The sequence below is a fragment of the Chelmon rostratus genome, chromosome 17, assembly GCF_017976325.1.
Source record: "Chelmon rostratus isolate fCheRos1 chromosome 17, fCheRos1.pri, whole genome shotgun sequence".
NCBI lineage: Eukaryota > Metazoa > Chordata > Actinopteri > Chaetodontiformes > Chaetodontidae > Chelmon > Chelmon rostratus.
In genome coordinates, this window is record NC_055674.1 from 7,535,128 (window position 1) to 7,545,038 (window position 9,911).

The window sequence follows — 9,911 nt, forward strand, 5'->3', positions numbered from 1 at the left end:
TCGCTAGACATTTCCAGATGTAATGCAGACAGATATCTAGCTTCTGTCTTATTGGAATGTGCAGTTTCTCCATTTGAGGGACCGTGTTGAAGTATTTATATCGAGACATCTCCTTGTCCCCCATAATGAGCCAAAGCTATGGAGGATAATGAGGATGTTCCTTTTCTCCAATGGACAATGAGAAGAGCAGACTTCCCTTTCGATGATTTGAAACTTGGCAGCCTGAAACACCTCCTGAGGAAATCTCATTAAATACTAAAATGGCATGTGAGCTAACCTCTACCTGCATCATTGCACCTTTGGAATATGTCATCATTCCCCAAGGTTTCTCCAGGAACATGTCCTGTCCCTGTGCATGATACATCAAGCTGTTCCTCTAAATTAAAAGATGTACCCAAAAAAAAATCGTATGTCCTCTGCGAGTGCATGCTGGTATTTTCTCAGGATGTGTCGATGTCTCTGCAACACTGCCTAAATGATGTAATACAACAAGCTCAGTGTCACGCCAAATGAAAAGATTCCCATTAAAGGAACTGTGCATTCTTGGGGGGTGGGGGGGATAGCACAAGCACACGTGAACACCTACTGTATGTACACACACGCCGCTAACCACGACTAAAACCTTTCCCCTCACCTCATTTTCTGTTGAACATGTGCTGCTTGCCTTACCTTCAGAAAGGTCAAGTGCAGAATGGGTCTCCAGGCACACAGTCAACTAATTAAGCAGTAGTAGTGGAAGATGCATACCAGCTCCTGGGATACCGCAGCGGTTGGTAGCCGGCCTCAGGGGTAATGAACATATTGTTCCACATGCAAGCGGGCTAGGGATTTGCATTACATTGTTCTCATGCAAATATAAAAGAACTCTATACTACAGTAGGAAAGAAAGCAACTGTGCTGGTAAAGTACTATTCCTGTTTGCAGACACGATCATGAAAGACAGCATTATTGATGAGAATTTCTGCATTTTGACGCTGTTACCATGGACAGGAAACGTGTGAGACATTGCAAATGCAACATTTTGAATGTGTTTTAAATGTGTTGCCGTTTCGTCGGCTGGAGTCTCATTAGAGTTCCTTGAAGAGACCTTTATTCCTGGCATTAACAGCAGTGGGCCGATCACAGGTGGAAGGCTCTAAGTAAGTCAGTTCACACCTGGCGTTAAAAAGCGCCTCCACATGCGTCTCGAGTGACCCCTTGTGATTACTCAACTTCCCCGCTCTGCATGCAAATAAACATGCACATGTTCACCAAATGTGTTGGTGTTTTCACAAGGAAAGAAACAATAAAATGTGCATCTAATGCTGAATTAAACAGAAGACACGAGTGATTAAGAATTTGCTCTAGCCATTTCACAAGGTTTAGGTTTCCCCTCACTCAACAACTCTCAACATTGCACAGTTTTTAAGGGAGTCTGGGGATATTGAGGTTACTCAATGTTGCAATCAGCTGAAACAGACAGTGTGTTCACCCACTTCTCTTGGCAGGTAAGAGGACCCAAACATGTCATTTGCATTACAGAGAACAAAGTGGAAGTCACACAGCGAGTTTCCTGTGTAGCTTTACTCAGACAGAGGACATCACTTAAGCAGGCAGCCCCTCAGTGTGGCCCAGGACACCTTCATGTACACCCTGCTAAATGAATGTGTCCATATGCACCACAGACCACCTCTGAATGTGGTCTGAGCGATCAGATCTCAGTGTGTCCTCAGTCCATCTTATTCACACCTGTGCTTAGAGCTGTGCGCTTCTGATCGGTTCACACCAGACGCATGTTAATGCCAAGTGTAAGCTGGGCCTGTGATATCACTCACATGTCACGCACTGAACTATTTCTTTGCTGTTGTATGGAGACTCCAACCCCCTGTAATGTTATTTTTTTAAACAAATGTGATACAAAGTGGTGATTTGTTAACTTTAAGAGCCAGAACAGCTCAAAGTCTGAGTGCTAAAATAAGTTAGCCAGCTGCTAGCTGCAGCATCATATTTACTATACAGACACAAGCGTGTATTTATCTTCATATCTAACTCCCTGCAAGAAAGCAAGGGCTGTTTTTCTGTTCCTTTATGTTTCAAACAGATCTGGATTTGATTTAACCTCACATTAAATTACCTGTAATTTATGCCACCGCAGCTCCCCAGCGCTGTAATACCTGCAATGTCCAGGACGTCTGTTAAAAGGTATTATATTCAAATGCTGTTTTGCTGGCAAACAAACTGTCATGGAGGCTGCAGCTATACAAGAATTGTTCAATGTCGGCAGAGGACTGCAGTCTGCCCACTGTCTTCCATTTAAAGGTGGGATCAGAGAGAAAGTCAATTCAGTGCACAGGACTGCGCCCATGGGACCCCCAGAGGAAAATAAGGGGTACGCTGCGATAACAGGCACCCTCTCCAGGACGCCTGATAAATGCAGTCAGTCTGAGTCTGTAACTTAGATAATTAAGTCCTTATTCAACGGAGGGAATGTGCCCGTCGGCATGTTCAGAGGAGCAGAGCACAATAAGGAGCTCTGCCAAATGACCACCACTTACCCAGACTTTCACCACTTTTGTCATTCACGCCAAATCCCAGGGCCCGCTGGCCTCAGCTATAAGAGCCCAAGCACACAGATCCTGAAACTTTTAAAATCCCAGCAGGTGGTGAAACGAATAGCGCTTCACGCAGAAACAACACAGCAAGTTCACTTAACTACAAATGGGTAAAAAAAAAAAAAAAAAAGGGAAAGCAAGCAGGTAATCTGAATGCCATTAGTGGGAGTCACTGAGCCGCCAGGCACATGCAGGTGCAGCGATTTCTTGTTTTCTTGTTGGAAAGCCAGATTTGTGCTCGGTATCTCAGCCTGCTCTCGACTCACCTCAGGTACATGAGCCACTGAACATGATAAGATAACAAAAGCTTTGCAGAGTCTTACAGTATTTAAACCCTCTAAATCTATGTATCCCGAGACTAATGCTTCTGTTTGGCTTTTTGATCGATTCTGCACATTTGTGTTGCTTATTCAGACGTAATTATTAATGTAAGGTTGAGATTTATGAAGGCGTCTCTAATGAAATGGAACCATAAAGCTGTCACGATTGTTTTCAGGCTGTGAATAAAATGCCTTCGGTGTCGTAAACATGGATGGAGGACGTGCTCTGTTGATATAATGCCTCATTGACCCTTAATGTGGAGGCATTTTGGAAAAAAAATGGTGAATCATTCTTGAATATAACTCTCTGTAATTGTGGAACTAATGGCCTTACTTTGGAGAACAGGAGACAATAATGAGAAAAAAAAGCCACTGAGATTGCTTCTGCCTGCCTGGGATAGATTCCCAGAGGGAAATTATCATAGATTGTAGCAAAGCTCTTTGCTATCACACTGGCTCTGGCTTAGTGTAATGTGACTTATCAAAGCATTTCCACTGTGTCATTACTTTCATGCTTTCAGAGAAAATGGGCTCATTCAGTCAGTATCAACTCCTTCTCTTGTCTTTTAGCGTCTCCCCTTACAGCCCTCAACCCTCAACACATATCTTAAATATTTTAAGATATTTGCTGCTCACTCCAGCCGGCTCTCTGCTTTGATTACTCCTCTGTTACTGTTTGACTCTAGAAGCCTTTAGGTGAAGAAGGAGAATCTGCATGCATGTTGCAGCAGACGTCTTCAAATCTGCAGAAGATATGATATTGCCATGTTCAGATTTATTGATTATTCGCAGTCAATTTTGCAAATTTGTTCCCTAACATTGAGTCTGTCTGTCAAGTGATAACATGTTCTTAGAATAGTTCAATATCCAGAGAAATATCCTTATATTTTTTATGGTGGTGATGCACATATATATGTGTATAATGTAAATATAAAGCTACAGCAAGGAGCTTAACACAAAGACAGGTGGAACAGCTAGCCTGGCTCTGTCCACGCATTGCAAAATCCAACCACTTCTAAAGCTCACTAATTAAATAAACATGCTGCATCTAGTCATCAAGCAAACAACAGTTTGCTATTGTACAGGGGACTGTTGTTTTGTCCAGGAGAAACTGCCAGAAAACCAGCAGAGACTCCAGGAAGTCACCGCTCCCAGCCAAGACTTGGAGTTTTTTTTTTTTTTTTGAAGACTTGAAGGCTTTTTTCAACATGTTTTATGTGAGACACAAATATGTAAGATAGAAAAGGTTAGTGAATAGTAAGAAAAGAAATGATCATTGAAGTACAGTAAGAGCGAAGTTAAAAAAAAAAAAAGCCCTAAATTTAAATCCAGAAAAGTGCTAATTAATCAATCAAAGGTCAAGGGGGAGTTTTTACATTCTTACTTTTAGAGTTAAAAGTGGGAGTTGAGAAGTTGAGCAGCCATGCCTCCAGTTTAGCCCTTGTGTTTCTGGTGTTTGCCTTCCCCCCGTGTCTCCTGTGCTCCACGTCAGTCTGTGTGGACACATTTCTCATGTTGTGAGGACATAAATCTGTTTACGCTTTCTTACGAGGACAAAACGCAAATCCCCATGATGTAAATAGCTAACTGATAGGGTGAAGACCTGGGTTAAGGTGGAAACACAGCTGTGTGTGTGTGTGTTTGTGTGTGTGTGTGTGTGTGTCTGTCTGTCTGTCTGTCCTCTCACTCTCCCTGCTCCCTGATTGCTGTTCAGCTTACACACCTGTGCCAATCCACACACCTGCCATCCATCAGCTCATCCACTCAGCAGTATATCACCCCTCGTTGTTGTTCCAGCCAGTGCGGTGGATCACCCCTCAAGCCTCTGAAATGCGGATGAAAAGCTGATCTCTCGTATCATCTGGTTCGTCTCTGACTTTGTCTCCCTGCGCCACAGGATCACTACATGCCTGCATACATGTCGGCTATATTGTTTACTAGCCTCCAAGCTAGCGTCATCATCCACGCTCAGATCCAGCCCTCATTCCTGCTCCGCCACGCTTCACCAGCCACCAGCTCCCCTCCACCGCTCCACCCTCACCTTCCAGCTTTTCCCCTTCATTGCCTGGAAACCCAGTCAATAAACCTTTTTCTATCCATTCAGAACTCTGAATCTGTGTTCTGCATTTGGGTTGTGTTGATCTTAACAGAAGGTGGTTCTGCTGTACCTAATTTTAATAAGAGAGAGAACTTAGAGCGTGCAGCAACATTAAATGACATTTCTAGCTGTCACCAAAGATCTACTGACTTCTAAAGAGGCAATAAGACTAACCCAGAGTTTATTCTCAGTGTTTCTTGAATGAAGTCCTGCATCGGCTCTCTGACTGGAACTGTGCACTGTGCTACATTTCTGATCGTGACACAATCTTTGATTTTATAGGAGACATTTTACCTTTTAATATCAAATATCAAATTTGTGTTGTCTGGAAATTATTGCCACTCCAAAGAAAAGATGGGTAATCTGTCATCATGCCGAAGACACATGGTTCATTTTGACATCTTTCAAAGAGGCTTGCTGGGAGCGACAACAGCTGAAAATGGTGTGTTAATGCACCTTTAAGCAACACTCTCCCAGCCTGTCATCTTCTTGGTAAATTAGAGAAAATCACTGAACACTTACCTTGGAACGGCTCTCTTCTTGTGGCAGTACAGTAATTTACATGAGAATGACTTCATAAACACCCTCGCGATCGGAGAAAAAAGGTAAAAGACGTAATAAGGCTCATCTGCTCTGTCGGCCTGTAAAATGGGAACGGCTTAATGGCTTGTGGTTGGCGGAGACCCTTTAGAGCTATAGGAAGGCAACAAAAGAATCAATCTGAAATGCATGACAAGTTGCACTACACGGGTTCAAAATGTAAGAGGATTATTAATGTTTGCTGACATAACTGGGACTTACAGTGAGCACCACTGGAATTGTCAGCCTTTGTGTCTTGCAGCATCAAAGCTGTTTGACTACTGAATCATTAAAACTGGTCTATCAACAGCATTCTGTCTGATCCAATTCAGCTAAACGGCTTCGCTTTACAAGATACAGACGGCAAGAGAACCGCGGGAAATCTGTCATATATCAAGGGCCGTAAGCTTCGGACGCTGGTACATTTTCATCTTCAAAGGACGCGATGAAACGACTCTGAGATCAAAGTTCAGGCTGTAATCAGTATTTTAGGACGTGTTCAGTGAAGCCCCGATCACTGATAGAGACCTTTCTGAACCCCACAGTAAACAATAATGTAGAGAAAGAGCTAGAAAACATCCCAGATAGAGCTGCAGCTTTGCACTTAGACTGTGAATTATTATAATGTTACCGTCGCGCTTGTGTGGATTTTCATTGATGACTTAACACAAAAGTGTCAAGAACAAGTACGTGCAATTCTGTTTCCTGTCGATTTCTTCTCTCTTTTTTCCAGCTTTCTTGAAGTCGTGCTGGTGCTTTGACAAAGACCGAGATCATCGTTCGACTTTGAAGTGAATGTCTTTTTCTTTTAGACACGCCGACGCATTCCACACTTCTTCGAGGAGCTGAAGCTGAAGGTTTCTGAATGTGTTTTTCTCTCACTCAAAATAAATGGCTTGTGTGCTGCAGCTGGCAGCAGGAATCAGAACAGAAGAATGTTCTGATGGCACTTCAAAATTCAAGGACTCACGCAGGAGTTTTTGCCCGTTTTAGGTCATTAAAGCACAAATCACATAATTGTTTTTACTGTCAACTATTTTCCACAGATTTTATGGTATGTAAAGTTTGTTTTTCCTACTTTTCAGACAGGCAGTGATCCTGGTTAAAGTTAGTTTGGTATGAAAATAAACTTTAAGAGAATCATTTGAGCCTCTTGTTTTTGTCTAAATCTGGCTTTTTGGCAGAGTTATATTATCATATCACAGTGAGGCAGAAAAAGTTGCAGCATGAATTAAAAGTGGGCTAGTTGAAGAAATGCATTCATGTGTACAATGCTGGCAGGAAAAGAAATAGAAAATAACAAGAGGAACAATAATGACAAACATCTAGTTGTGAACATGATGGTGTGATGCTGACGCCGATGCAGGACGCAGAGGGCCCTTATGTAGAGCAGCGCTGTGCTTGTTGGGTGCTTAACAGTTAGTGCTTGCTTATTTTTAGCAAGCACAAACTTAATCTAACCTAAAATGACAAGGTTTTCTTTTTTCTTTGCTGTGCCAAGGACTCCCTGGAGTCTTGTCCAGGAAAGTATCCAACATGAATTTCATCATATACCATCTCCAGCTTCTGTAGTAGTTCTGCACATTTCTCCCTGTGAAACCGCTACATGTCATTTTTACACTTCAGCCTTTGCACAGATTAGAAAAGGCAAGATGCAGCGTGTTCACTTGCCAGCTAAATGTGGTGTTCAGACCAAATTTTGAAGTAGTATTCTTGCGTCTATTTGCACAAAAATTGCACGACATAATACACAAAATTGAAAACGTCATTCATTTGATAACTTTTCCTCGTGTGACCCAAAATTCACAAAGGTCAAAATCAAGTTTTGTAATGGTGCCACAAGTTTTTTTACGCTGTTGAATTTGACCCAAATCTATCGAAATAGATTTTAGATCCACCAGCAAGGAAAATGGCAGTTTTAGGGAATCTTGAAACCGTGAAACTGTGCATGCCATATCTGTGTATATTTCTTATGGGGGACCTTGACACCGTCACCAGAACCGCCTGCATTTTCACCACATTTGCACATTTTCCCACCACTGCTTCAAACGCAAAGACTAGTTTGCAACTGGCAACTCCAAAAACAAGTGGTGTAAAACCTCAGAAATACTCCCTCTCTGCTCTCTGAAGCACTAATTAAGAATTAATCACCCACTCATTAATGTCAGATGGTCTATTTATAAAATCGAAATAGATCTGTGGTTAAAATTTGGTATTAGACACTTATTATGGTAGGATTTTTATGCTGGGTCAAACAGTGAAGGTATAGAACATGAACAGTATGTACGCGTTAACATAACATAAAGAGGTGTGACAAAACAAACTGGAATCAAGCACAGACATAAAAGCTTTTAAGCTTTAAAACTAAGAACATATCAGAGCATATAAGTGGGGATGATGTGAGTGGACAGGTGTGATTCATGGGGCCAAGAAAATGCATTGTGTCCTAGCGGCTTGTTAAATGTTCTGAAAATGGATAGTGGCCTTTCAGAAACCCCAGAACTCTGTCATGCTGTCTTGCACATGAGGAGAGTTGAGCCCCTTTGCCAAAGACTCCCAAGACAAAACGATGCGTCAGAGCTGTGGCCGCACATGGTTCGTCATGTAAAGGTCACACATATTACTGCACGGAGGGCCTGATGAGCGTCCAAAGAGAGGCCATGTTAAAGACGGCAGGAACTGCAATTCAACACTTAGACCCAGTTTGGTGCAGATTATTACAAAACACTCCTCAGTCTTAAAGCCTGAGTGAACCATATTTCACACTGTAATGTTCTGTCTTATCCCACTTTTTGAAAAGGCTGAGTGTGTAATTTTGCCTATTTGGTGACCTTGAGCTGGCCCCCCAACTCAGTCACAGATAGCACACTAAGTTTAAACTCAGCATAATGAGGTGTTACAAACTGAAACGCTGACAGTGTCATTCTTCAGCTCGCAGTTACTATGAGAAAGGCTCCATCAGAAGCATCCCTCGAGACAAGGCGTCAGCTGGAGGATCTGTTCACCAGAAGCATTAAAAGCATATTTTGCATAGTTAGATGCAGTCAGTGGTGGACTCAGGGGCAGGAAGTCGTGATGCATTTATGGTGAACCAGTTGCAAACCTTGGTTAGTAATAAAAACACGCAGGGAATTATTTAACCATTTAGAGACAGGTAGAGACCAAGTCATTTTGTAGCATACAGGGCAGCTCATATGGCACTGTGTTACGTTTTACTGGAAGGGCAACCAAGAGGTCACTGCATTACATTCTCTCCTCTCTCTGAGTTTTTATTTCTGGGAAGATTTTCCAGACGTCAAAGTTACTTCTGGTGTTCCACAGTCCGGATGACGAACAGTTTCATTAAGAACCGTTTCCTAACGCACGTCTATCAGCTGTCTACATCCTCGTCGCAAGGATGCTAACGTGTGCGTTAATGATGACACTGAAGGCTGACATTTCATTTTCAAACATCACACCAACGCTGCCTGAAAGGTGAGACACAGGTGAGTATAATCGTGTCAGAATTAGCTAGCAAATTAGTACAAAAATACAGACATTTTAATGACGCAAACTTTAATGTTTTGGCCATTGAGCTGATGTTCATGATGAGAATACAGACAGTGGAAAGAGCTTGTCCACCTATATCAGCTCCCGCATTGATTACCATGTTATACACAGCGTAATTAGGATTTCACATCACACACACGCTGAAAAAAGAGAATTGTTAACTGACTTAAAGTTTTTTTCAAATCAATTTCAAAGCAGGTGTGTTAATCAAACTTGTTAAAACTGGATCAAAAAGGTGAAATGCATGCATTATTTTTTATCACGGGCATCAAAATATAACTATTGCATATGAGTACAAACAGCGCGATGTTTGTAAGATGCCGTCCTTGTGGTTCGTTGTATTATTTAAAATAGATTAGTGCGTGATAATGCACCGCAGGGGTTATGAGATGTCACTGAATCAGCAATGTTTGAAATCAGGAGCCTTCAGCAGAACTGCCTCAAACTTCAAAGGGAATCAGTGCAGCGCCGTAGTTTTTGATCATTGGAGACAATTGATCTTTAGTGCTCAAAGAATATTTATGCTTCAGGCTTCCCTAAGAAACATTTCAAACAACGTGCCATGAAGTGTGTGATTGTAATATCAATGCCAAGAAAGATGCAAATAACTCCCCCGTCCCATGACAGTACAGTGCAGTATCTGCTGGGATTTGTCTGTTTTCCCACCGTTGCCAAACCACTTCCTGTACAGTAACAGGGAGTTCCAGACACTCTGTGGATTAAATCAGTCAGATGGACACTTGGCACCCCCGGTAGAGCCAGACGGCAGTAAAG